General features: G+C 40.9%; 1 protein-coding gene across 1 annotated transcript in view; it reads right to left on the bottom strand.

The window, feature by feature from the left end:
* LOC132560708 (integrin beta-3-like) overlaps positions 1–10,212 on the bottom strand; it is a 44,428-nt gene extending 34,216 nt beyond the window's left edge. Inside the window, exon 1 of the mRNA XM_060225380.1 lies at positions 9,680–10,212. The gene's annotated coding sequence lies outside the window, so the exon portion shown is untranslated. The remainder of the gene's footprint in view (positions 1–9,679) is intronic.
* Between the last annotated feature and the right edge of the window lie 2,713 nt (positions 10,213–12,925).

Below are 12,925 nucleotides of genomic sequence, written 5' to 3' on the forward strand. Positions count from 1 at the left end.
ACTGATAATACAGTGAGGGTAATACAACAGACTGGTGATACAGTGAGGGTAACACAACAGACTCATGATATAATGAGGGTAACACAAAAAACTCATGATATAATGAGGGTAACACAACAGACTGGTGATACAGTGAGGGTAACACAACAGACTGGTGATACAGTGAGGGTAACACAACAGACTGATGATACAGTGAGGGTAACACAACAGACTGACGATACATTGAGGGTATCACAACCGACTGATGATATAGTGAGGGTAACACAACAGACTGACGATACATTGAGGGTAACACAACAGACTCATGATATAATGAAGGTAACACAAAAAACTCATGATATAATGAGGGTAACACAACAGACTGATGATACATTGAGGGTATCACAACAGACTGATGATACAGTGAGGGTATCACAACCGACTCATGATATAATGAGGGTAACACAACAGACTCATGATACATTGAGGGTAACACAACAGACTGGTGATACAGTGAGGGTATCACAACAGACTGACGATACAGTGAGGGTATTACAACAGACTGATGATACAGTGAGGGTAACACAACAGACTGGTGATACAGTGAGGGTATTACAACAGACTGATGATACAGTGAGGGTATTACAACAGACTGATGATACAGTAGGGTATCACAACAGACTCATGATATAGTGAGGGTAACACAACCGACTGATGATATTGTGAGGGTAACACAACAGACTGGTGATACAGTGAGGGTATCACAACAGACTGACGATACAGTGAGGGTAACACAACAGACTGGTGATACAGTGAGGGTAATACAACAGACTGGTGATACAGTGAGGGTAATACAACAGACACATGATACAGTGAGGGTAACACAACAGACTGGTGATACAGTGAGGGTATCACAACAGACTGATGATACAGTGAGGGTAACACAACAGACACATGATAAAGTAAGGGTAACATAACAGACACATGATAAAGTGAGGGTAACACAACAGACTGGTGATACAGTGAGGGTATTACAACAGACTGATGATATAGTGAGGGTATTACAACAGACTGATGACATATTGAGGGTAACACAACAGACACATGATACAGTGAGGGTAACACAACAGACTGGTGATATAGTGAGGGTATCACAACAGACTGATGATATAGTGAGGGTATCACAACAGACAGATGATACAGTGAGGGTAACACAACAGACTCATGATATAGTGAGGGTATCACAACAGACAGATGATACAGTAACAGCATCACAGCCAATTGGAGATACAGTGAGTGATATATTATCAATGCCTACTTCCGGTTATGGGTTGAGTATTTGTGAGACTCTTCACCTGTTACCCCTCTACTTAGTACTGCAGTGATTGAGAAGGGTGTTGTTAAAGACGGCGAAATGTTTCAAGCCTTATTTCCGTCACTTTCTCCATGACTGATGCACATGTCAAAGGCAATCTCATCGTTAATGAGTTATATAGACAAGTACTCACATCTCCTCTACTGCCGTCTGTTTAATTTATAACTGTCAGTAAAAATCTTAACAAAGGGCAACAGGAACAGATTTTGCATGTGTGCACAATCAGAGCTGCTGACAGAAAGTGAGGTGTTACGTCTACTACAACCACCCCATACAGACACCGTCCACGTATACAGACCTATAGTTTTCCTACTATAACCACCCCATACAGACACCGTCCACGTCTACAGCCCTATTCGTTCCCTGCTATAACCACCCCATACAGACACCGTCCACGTCTACAGCCCTATAGTTTTCCTACCATAACCATCCCATACAGACACCGGCTACAGACACAGACCAGTACTATAGATTGCCTACAGACACCGTCCAGGACTAGATATTGCCTACAGACACCGTCCAGGACTATAGATTGCCTACAGACACCGCCCAGGACTAAAGTGCCTACAGACACCGCCCAGGACTATAGATTGCCTACAGACACCGTTCAGCACTATATATTGCCTACAGACACCGTCCAGGACTATAGATTGCCTACAGACACCGCCCAGGACTAAAGTGCCTACAGACACCGCCCAGGACTATAGATTGCCTACAGACACCGTCCAGCACTATATATTGCCTACAGACACCGTCCAGGACTATAGATTGCCTACAGACACCGCCCAGGACTATATATTGCCTACAGACACCGTCTAGGACTATAGATTGCCTACAGACACCGTCCAGGACTATAGATTGCCTACAGACACCGTCAGCACTATAGATTGCCTACAGACACCGCCCAGGACTATAGATTGCCTACAGACACCGTCCAGGACTATAGATTGCCTACAGACACCGCCAAGGACTATAGATTGTCTGCAGACACCGCCCAGGAATATACGTTTTCTGCAGAGACTGTACGAGCTTATTAAATAACTATGACACTATCCAGACCGATTTCATAGTCAAACAGAAGTACCAAACGTTGAATATCCACTGTGGTCGGTTTTTCAAATGACTTCATTTAATTTTCAGGATAAGTGCTTACTCAGTTCCTGTGTTATTAAATCCCCATTCATTTTACATACAAAGTACCCATCTGTCTGTCTCATACAACTTCAACAGAAGAAGAGCTTGCGAGCAGCAGGCACGCTAAATTGTATTATAAATGGCATTAGAATTAAACGGTAAAAATGAGAGGCGCTAATGTTATTGCCTGGATTCCTCACTCGTGCAGAGATAATAAAGAGGTTTTTAACAGTTTTGCAGATGATTGTTATGAATGTTTCAATATGGCTGCGTGACGTCATGGATCTAGGTTTCAGTGGCGATAAGGATCGCTTTCACTACATACGGCTGTGAAATTGTGCTACAAAGGATTTCGTAACCATTGAGAAAATCCTTTCAGAAGCACGGGTTGCAGTGGTAGAAGCATTACAGCACAAAAGATTGTGTAGGAGGGCTAGGGTAAAGGGGACATGTTGTAAGTTGATAAGGATTGCTAATCCGGAAAACTGTTTTCTGTTTCGGACCTGTTATTACAATGATGTATACGGTATACGCTCCACTTCCGTCAACGACATACATGCTTTGCTAAACTAAGTATCTATTTTAACGCTGACCTTGTGCTGTCTTGATCGTTAACCGGTTCAAATGTTCAGATATGAAATGCTTTTTAAGGTCTTTCTTGTAATTTTGATATTATTTACATTATGTATATAACAGTTTCCAGTTATACGTGTAGCGAATGTGAATGAGATGTATCATCAAACAGTTCGTGAGTGAATAGAAGTCGGTACTTCCTGTCAGATAAGTTAACCACTACAGAAGTGTTTTTGTCGATGCAATACATAGGTACGGTGTAAGGTCCTATATAGAACGACTCACACCGGAAGTGATGTTGAGTGGCCACATGAATCAAATGATTTGCCGTTTTGAGTTTAAGGTCACAAGACAAGTCGCTTTTCTTCTTTTTTATTATTTCAGTAATTTGTTTTGGATGTTGTGATTTGACTAGCGACAAATTGGCAAGCTTACAACAGAATGAAAATGACTGATTATTCTAGGATGAATATCAACTACAAAGCGTACACTAAAACCCCACAATATAGATGTCAAACCAATAGAGGAAACGTTTCCCGTCTTATCGGATGGTTCGATTATCCTATACCAAAGTAACGCTTCGTTGTCAGGTCAGTCTCTGGTCAATTTCTGTTCAGCTTTATGTGCATCTGTAATTACAACAAACAACTCTCCTCCACAGGGGACGTAGGATTTGTGAATAGTCCTGGTACAAGAAACAAATTAAACATGCATCACATTTGACACTAATTTCATGAGGTACTTATCTCCTCCGTATCTAGAGGTCATCGACAAGGTCGGCCGGGAAACTTCAAGTACAGACGGGCACATGACAAGGCAGCGGTGCGTCTAAATTCGCTCAAGACATGAGAAGTACATACATGGTACCACACGTTAATCGTTATCTAACAAACTTTATACTGAAAAGGCTGGGAACGCCGGGATACCTTATATATATATATTTCCATGAAACAACGCTAAAATTATCAAGTATACATTGTAATGTATCTGGGAAAAGTCAGAATGACCTTCACTGGCTGTATCTACGTATCACGAAATAAATACAAGAAAAGATCACTACTTCAACAATAGACGATGGGGAAAAGATGCCAGACATTTATTCAACTTATAATGATAAAGGGTGAAGTCGGGATAAAACATTCAATCAGCATTGGTCGCCAACGGATGGAGACTGAAAATACATTTAACGGTCTTTGGTTAACAACGGGTGAAGGCTGAACAAACTGTCAACCAATATTGTTCATCAGCGGGCGAACACTGACAAAATCATTCAGCCAATATTGTTCATCAGCGGGCGAACACTGACAAAATCATTCAGCCAATATTGTTCATCAGCGGGCGAACACTGACAAAATCATTCAGCCAATATTGTTCATCAGCGGGCGAACACTGACAAAATCATTCAGCCAATATTGTTCATCAGCGGGCGAACACTGACAAAATCATTCAGCCAATATTGTTCATCAGCGGGCGAACACTGACAAAATCATTCAGCCAATATTGTTCATCAGCGGGCGAACACTGATAAAACCATTCAACCAATATTGGTCGGCAGCAGGCTAACGCTGACAAAATCATTCAGCCAATATTGTTCATCAGCGGGCGAACACTGACAAAACCATTCAACCAATAATGGTCGACAGCAGGCGAACGCTGACAAAATCATTCAGCCAATATTGTTCATCAGAGGGCGAACACTGACAAAATCATTCAGGCAATATTGGTCGACTGCAGGCGAACGCTGAAAAAATCATTCAACCGATATTGGTCGACAGCGGGCGAACGCTGACAAAATCACTCAGCCAATATTGTTCATCAGAGGGCGAACACTGACAAAATCATTCGGGCAATATTGGTCGACAGCAGGCGAACGCTGACAAAATCATTCAACCGATATTGGTCGACAGCGGGCGAACGCTGACAAAATCATTCAACCAATATTGTTCATCAGCGGGCAAACACTGACAAAATCATTCAGGCAATATTGTTCATCAGAGGGCGAACGCTGACAAAATCATTCAGGCAATATTGGTCGACAGCGGGCGAACGCTGACAAAATCATTCAACCAATATTGTTCATCAGCGGGCAAACACTGACAAAATCATTCAGGCAATATTGTTCATCAGAGGGCGAACGCTGACAAAATCATTCAGGCAATATTGGTCGACAGCAGGCTAACACTGACAAAATCATTCAACCAATATTGTTCATCAGCGGGCGAACACTGACAAAATCATTCAGGCAATATTGTTCATCAGCGGGCGAACGCTGACAAAATCATTCAACCAATATTGTTCATCAGCGGGCGAACACTGACAAAATCATTCAGCCAATATTGTTCATCAGCGGCCGAACACTGACAAAATCATTCAGCCAATATTGTTCATCAGCGGCCGAACACTGACAAAATCATTCAGCCATTATTGTTCATCAGCGGGCGAACGCTGACAAAATCATTCAGGCAATATTGTTCATCAGAGGGCGAACGCTGACAAAATCATTCAACCAATATTGTTCATCAGCGGGCGAACACTGACAAAATCATTCAGCCAATATTGTTCATCAGCGGGCGAACACTGACAAAATCATTCAACCAATAATGGTCGACAGCAGGCGAACGCTGACAAAATCATTCAACCAATATTGGTCGACAGCGGGCGAACGCTGACAAAATCACTCAGCCAATATTGTTCATCAGAGGGCGAACACTGACAAAATCACTCAGCCAATATTGTTCATCAGAGGGCGAACACTGACAAAATCATTCAACCAATATTGGTCGACAGCGGGCGAACGCTGACAAAATCACTCAGCCAATATTGTTCATCAGAGGGCGAACATGACAAAATCACTCAGCCAATATTGTTCATCAGAGGGCGAACACTGACAAAATCATTCAACCAATATTGGTCGACAGCGGGCGAACGCTGACAAAATCACTCAGCCAATATTGTTCATCAGAGGGCGAACACTGACAAAATCATTCGGGCAATATTGGTCGACAGCAGGCGAACGCTGACAAAATCATTCAACCGATATTGGTCGACAGCGGGCGAACGCTGACAAAATCATTCAACCAATATTGTTCATCAGCGGGCGAACACTGACAAAATCATTCAGGCAATATTGTTCATCAGAGGGCGAACACTGACAAAATCATTCAACCAATATTGTTCATCAGCGGGCGAACGCTGACAAAATCATTCAACCAATATTGGTCGACAGCGGGCGAACACTGACAAAATCATTCAACCAATATTGTTCATCAGCGGGCGAACACTGACAAAATCATTCAACCAATATTGGTCGACAGCGGGCGAACACTGACAAAATCGTTCAACCAATATTGTTCATCAGCGGGCGAACACTGACAAAATCATTCAACCAATATTGGTCGACAGCGGGCGAACACTGACAAAATCATTCAACCAATATTGTTCATCAGCGGGCGAACGCTGACAAAATCATTCAGCCATTATTGTTCATCAGCGGGCGAACACTGACAAAATCATTCAGCCAATATTGTTCATCAGCGGGCGAACACTGACAAAATCATTCAGCCAATATTGGTCGACAGCGGCCGAACACTGACAAAATCATTCAACCAATATTGTTCATCAGCGGGCGAACGCTGACAAAATCATTCAGCCATTATTGTTCATCAGCGGGCGAACGCTGACAAAATCATTCAGGCAATATTGTTCATCAGAGGGCGAACGCTGACAAAATCATTCAACCAATATTGTTCATCAGCGGGCGAACACTGACAAAATCATTCAACCAATATTGTTCATCAGCGGGCGAACACTGACAAAATCATTCAGCCAATATTGGTCGACAGCAGGCTAACGCTGACAAAATCATTCAACCGATATTGGTCGACAGCAGGCTAACGCTGACAAAATCATTCAACCAATATTGGTCGACAGCGGGCGAACACTGACAAAATCATTCAACCAATATTGTTCATCAGCGGGCAAACACTGACAAAATCATTCAGGCAATATTGTTCATCAGCGGGCGAACACTGACAAAATCATTCAACCAATATTGGTCGACAGCGGCCGAACACTGACAAAATCATTCAACCAATATTGGTCGATAAGGGGAAAGGAAATGAAATTATATATTATTCGAACTAGTTTTAGTTTTCACTCGAAATATATTGTACGTCCATGATATGTGTCGTAATTGTTGAATGACTAAATAGATATTGTCAAAGGTAAGACATCCAGACAACTATGATCGAGAACGCGGGAGAATGCAAAAGCTACCTTTAATAATCAGAAATTCAGAAGTACTTTTTTATGAGAGATGGATCTGGTCAAATCAGAGATGGTGGTGTAGGCGTCGTTCCCACTGCTTCAGTAGTAACGCCCACTAATCACTGACTGATACTTCCGGTACGATTTCATTTATGTTTAGGGAAAGTTGGACTAGTCTAAAGAAAATTGTATCTGTCGAAGGTAATGAATACATAGAGTACATAGAACCTAATTACGGAATATTGAGATCAAAAGAAGCTGATTGTTATTATCCTCCAGACCAGGTTCACTTATAACTCAGAAATATGGGCCGGACTAAAAGACGGAGAGAACACAACATCATATTGTAGTTATAAAAATGTTATAATTATTTGTTGACCAGCAAATCGATATTCACAATGGACCTGGTTCATTGATTACTTTTGACAGGTGTTCTCATCATAGGCTCTTTGTTTAGAAACACTAAGGCATTATCAATGGCAATTTTACTCACGTCCATTGGGGGATACGCACCATTTACAACACCTGTCACCAACAATTCGGTTTGACAGGAAAGGGCCGAGTGTAATCGCCTCACTCCTTGACGCGTCGGCTTCCTGTTTTGTTTTTTAATTGCGAGTTTGATACAGAACAGATAGGACGAGGATGGTTAATCATTAATAAATCTATCGTTTATTTTTTCCTAAGGAAACAGATTCTCAGAATAGAGGGAGCAGCAGGATCGTCAGATGTGCACGAGCCGGAAAATAGCACACATCTTGTTAACAGGCGCGTGCGCAATGCGAGTAATTTCACTTAGAAGGTTATGCACTATACTTACATCCAATCAGGATATCTATTATTACTTCGTTACACGGGACATCAGTTGGTCGGTGGAGCTGTGAGATCCAAGTGGCTGTTGGCTTCACCAGTGCATACATATGATTGACAATCAATGGGAAAGACGTTAAGTGTTGGCCCGAGGTTGGAAGGGTAGACCTTGCAAACTCTCCGCTAATTACTGTGAAGTAATTATACATATCTACATACATATCTCGTGGCGTCCTACACGTTTGTTGGTACATACCTGGGCGTTCTTTAAGCCAATCATACGTACGTGTCTAAAGGTGCTCTGCTACCATTAGAGATAATACCAAACTCTCTTATGATGCTTTTATTGATAATCACGGCTTTGTGTCTACAGATATTTGTCAGATCAGGAAAACTAATTATCCTCTCATTAGCAGTACATGATAGTATTGATGACTGTCATCCCTCGGTCGACCTCCCTTTGTTGATAATTCTACTCAGTATTCTATACAATGTGCCTCAAAACTTTCCTGATATTCATTTCTTTCACGAGTGAATATCATGAAGTCGTCAACATAATGGTTATATAAAATTTACACGTGAAACAACATTACAAACACGTAAAACATTACAAACAACATATGAAGATTCCTGACAGTACAGCCAGCCCTATGGCAGGTGCACACGTCCACACCCAGGGCCACATCACATCTCTGTCCGCGGTGGGTCACATGCACCAGTATCCGACAAACTGGAGTAGTCCAGTTATCATTGATACTTGTAACTTTACATATCATATGCCTTATCGGACGAGACGAACTCAAATGCTCGTGTATGTATCTAGATTTTCTGTTGTTATAGAAACCAGGTTTCAAAGCTATCATGATTTATGGGAACGTTCGCCCTTTGATAAAATTTTGTTCGTCTAGAAAAATAGACATCCGTGTTTTTTTCTCTCCGTAAAATAAGGAGATAGCGCACTTTTCCTCCTGCCGACTTCAGCGTAATTTTGATATCATTAAATGAAATAAAAATACAAAAGACCTGATAAAATTTGTTCACACGCTCCAGGATACATGTAAAGCACAATCGTTACAAAAGTCCACTTTAGCCTTCAGCTACAAGAAAGTTCAACAAAAATAGAGCAAAAAATCTGGGGGGATTTAAAATGAAACGTCATACAATGATTTGAAGTGATTGTGTTTTAACATTGGCAGCGGGGCGTATACAAACCGCCCTACAAGGAGGAAATTTTAATTGTGGCATGTGGTGTTGGTATCAAACATCGGGGCTGTTTTATCCCCCCATCAAAGTGTAACGAGGGACAAAACAGTAGCGATGTACCTACACTGACCGTGACAAAACCCAATTACTGGCTTTTTATAGAGTAAGGCATCATAGACCCTAACTCGAACAAAATCCCACCTCTAGAAGAAAAAAATCGAGCTTTGATACGTAATATTAGTTAAATGTCCATTTGTACAAAAATTGTTTAAGTGATGTATGAAATATTACAGAACTCTAATCAATGATATACAGAAATATAAGTCAGTTTTAACTTACCTGTGATTTCGATAATCCGGTATGTAGATTGTTCACAATTCCAAATACCAACAGGCATGTACAAAGTATTCTATTATTCCATGAAAACGCGTTATTTCCGTTAAATCAGCTGCATATACACGCTGTTTACACAGGACACTTTATTTTCCAGCAGGCGATTACCTCCTATATATTGTGAAAACAAAATACTACAAGTTCTGTAAAGACACGTTTCTACTATATAGGAGTGTCTGATACCCAAGTAATATCTATATTGTCCGTGTGTAGACACCTAAATCCTATCTAGATACATTATACATGTGTAGACACTTCAATCATACTTTAATCTAACATTTTAATATAATGTAGAATCCGATGTAGATACTGTATACAGGTGTAGTCACTTTCATCCTATGTAGACACGATAATCCTATGTAGTCACGCTGTCCCAGTATGGAACCGTTAATCCTATATATTTGTAGACAAACTATTTATATACCAACACTATAGTTGCTGTGAGAACACCAGGTATTTCCAGGGTTTCCTGATGCATGTAAAATCCCTCAAGCTTAGTTTGCCTACTCCAACTTTCCCAACCTATCACGTGACGCGTCTCACTTGAGATGCGGCACGCGCAAGCGAACTATACATTGCTGATGTAAATGCCATCGCCTCACTGTAATGCTCTGTTTCCCCGATCACTAATTAATAGATATGAAGTATACATCAACCATTGATCAATAAACATGTTTCTGAAAATTACATAATTCTCTGTGTGTGTGTGTGTGTGTATGAACGACAGTCACTTGGGGGCTCGACACTTAATGTGTTAAAATGTCCTGTAAGTTTGGCTTCAGTCGGAAATACAAACATCACAACGTCTTCAAAAGGAGTCTTTAATGAAACTGTACTAGATCTCGTATCTCTTGTTGTACGATACATCAAACAACATAATATATTTGCACCGAAAGCAGCAAACGTTCCAATTAAAATGAATATGGGAGACATTCCAAAGGGAAATAACACTCCGTATTTCCTGTATGCAGTAGAATTCTTACTATAAAGAAAAATATCACACAGTGTTTATTGTAGGCTATAGAGAACGTACGGTAGAGAGAAATAACACACAGTGTTTACTGTAGTCTGTAGAGAACGTACGGTAGAGAGAAATGACACACAGTGTTTATTGTAGGCTGTAGAGAATGTGCGGTAGAGAGAAATGACACACAGTGTTAACTGTAGGCTGTAGAGAACGTACTGTAGAGAAAAATGACACACAGTGTTAACTGTAGGCTGTAGAGAACGTACGGTAGAGAGAAATAACACACAGTGTTTATTGTAGTCTGTAGAGAACGTACGGCAGAGAAAAATATCACACAGTTTATTGTAGGCTATAGAGAACGTACGGTAGAGAAAAATAACACACAGTGTTTACTGTAGTCTGTAGAGAACGTACGGTAGAGAAAAATATCACACTGTTTATTGTAGGCTGTAGAGAACGTACGGTAGAGAGAAATATCACACAGTGTTTATTGTAGGCTATAGAGAACGTACGGTAGAGAGAAATGACACACAGTGTTTAATATAGTCTGTAGAGAACGTACGGTAGAGAAAAATAACACACAGTGTTTATTGTAGGCTGTAGAGAACGTACGGTAGAGAAAAATAACACAGTGTTTACTGTAGGCTGTAGAGAACGTACGGTAGAGAAAAATAACACAGTGTTTACTGTAGGCTATAGAGAACGTACGGTAGAGAGAAATATCACACTGTTTATTGTAGGCTGTAGAGAACGTACGGTAGAGAGAAATATCACACTGTTTATTGTAGGCTGTAGAGAACGTACGGTAGAGAGAAATAACACACAGTGTTTATTGTAGGCTGTAGAGAACGTACGGTAGAGAGAAATATCACACTGTTTATTGTAGGCTGTAGAGAACGTACGGTAGAGAGAAATAACACACAGTGTTTATTGTAGGCTATAGAGAACGTACGGTAGAGAGAAATGACACACAGTGTTAACTGTAGGCTGTAGAGAACGTACAGTGTTTACTGTAGGCTGTAGAGAATGTGCGGTAGAGAGAAATAACACACAGTGTTTATTGTAGGCTATAGAGAACGTCCGGTAGAGAGAAATAACACAGTGTTTACTGTAGGCTGTAGAGAATGTGCGGTAGAAAGAAATAACACACAGTGTTTCTGTAGGCTGTAGAGAATGTACGGTAGAGAGAAATAACACACAGTGTTTATTGTAGTCTGTAGAGAACGTACGGTAGAGAGAAATGACACACAGTGTTTATTGTAGGCTGTAGAGAATGTGCGGTAGAGAGAAATAACACACAGTGTTTATTGTAGGCTATAGAGAACGTACGGTAGAGAGAAATAACACAGTGTTTACTGTAGGCTGTAGAGAATGTGCGGTAGAAAGAAATAACACACAGTGTTTCTGTAGGCTGTAGAGAATGTACGGTAGAGAGAAATAACACACTGTTTTACTGTAGGCTGTAGAGAACGTACGGTAGAGAGAAATAACACAGTGGTTACTGTAGAACGTAGACATATGTCCCCGAGGTGTACTGGGGTTTTAAATAGAAACATCAAATTGTTGACCAGAGATCGAAAAAATATGAGAGAAGGATTCAAAGTCTATTTCCACTCCTTCATTTAAAACATCAAGCACAGCATACAATGTTGTTTCAGGAAGATTAATATTACATCTACTTTACTGATGAATCGTTTTTAGCTGGTAAACCCTAATACTATACAGATCTGATCTTGTGTAACCATTTAGAGCTGTGGATTTATTCCAACATCAATCGGTTCTGCTGCGAAATGGAAAGCACGTGCTAACGCCCGTCCATCACAAGAAACGCCCCAGTATATGTTGGTGATTATCCAGGGGCCTCCCACACATAGCCGATTTCATTAAATATGTATGTGTCATTTCAACACATATTCTAACTTTCCCGCATTAACAAATCATGGTTTGATTGCTAAAGAGCAACTAATGTGATAGGAATGTATATCCCCTCTCATACATGGACAGAGACGGTCAGACAGAGGAGGACAGATTACACGCTGTTGTTCAGGACACTTATCGGGACGTCACTGACGACTGCTATAGAGCAAAGGTGTAAAGTAAGGGGTCAGGAATGGGGTCCTTACAACAGGACAGAGTGGGCTATAACAGGGGTACTTACAACAGGACAGAGTGGGGCTATAACGGGGGTACTTACAACAGGACAGAGTGGGTTATAACGGGGGTAC

The sequence above is a fragment of the Ylistrum balloti genome, unplaced genomic scaffold (genome assembly GCF_031769215.1).
Source record: "Ylistrum balloti isolate Yb309-2 unplaced genomic scaffold, AGI_CSIRO_Ybal_v1 Utg371104, whole genome shotgun sequence".
NCBI lineage: Eukaryota > Metazoa > Mollusca > Bivalvia > Pectinida > Pectinidae > Ylistrum > Ylistrum balloti.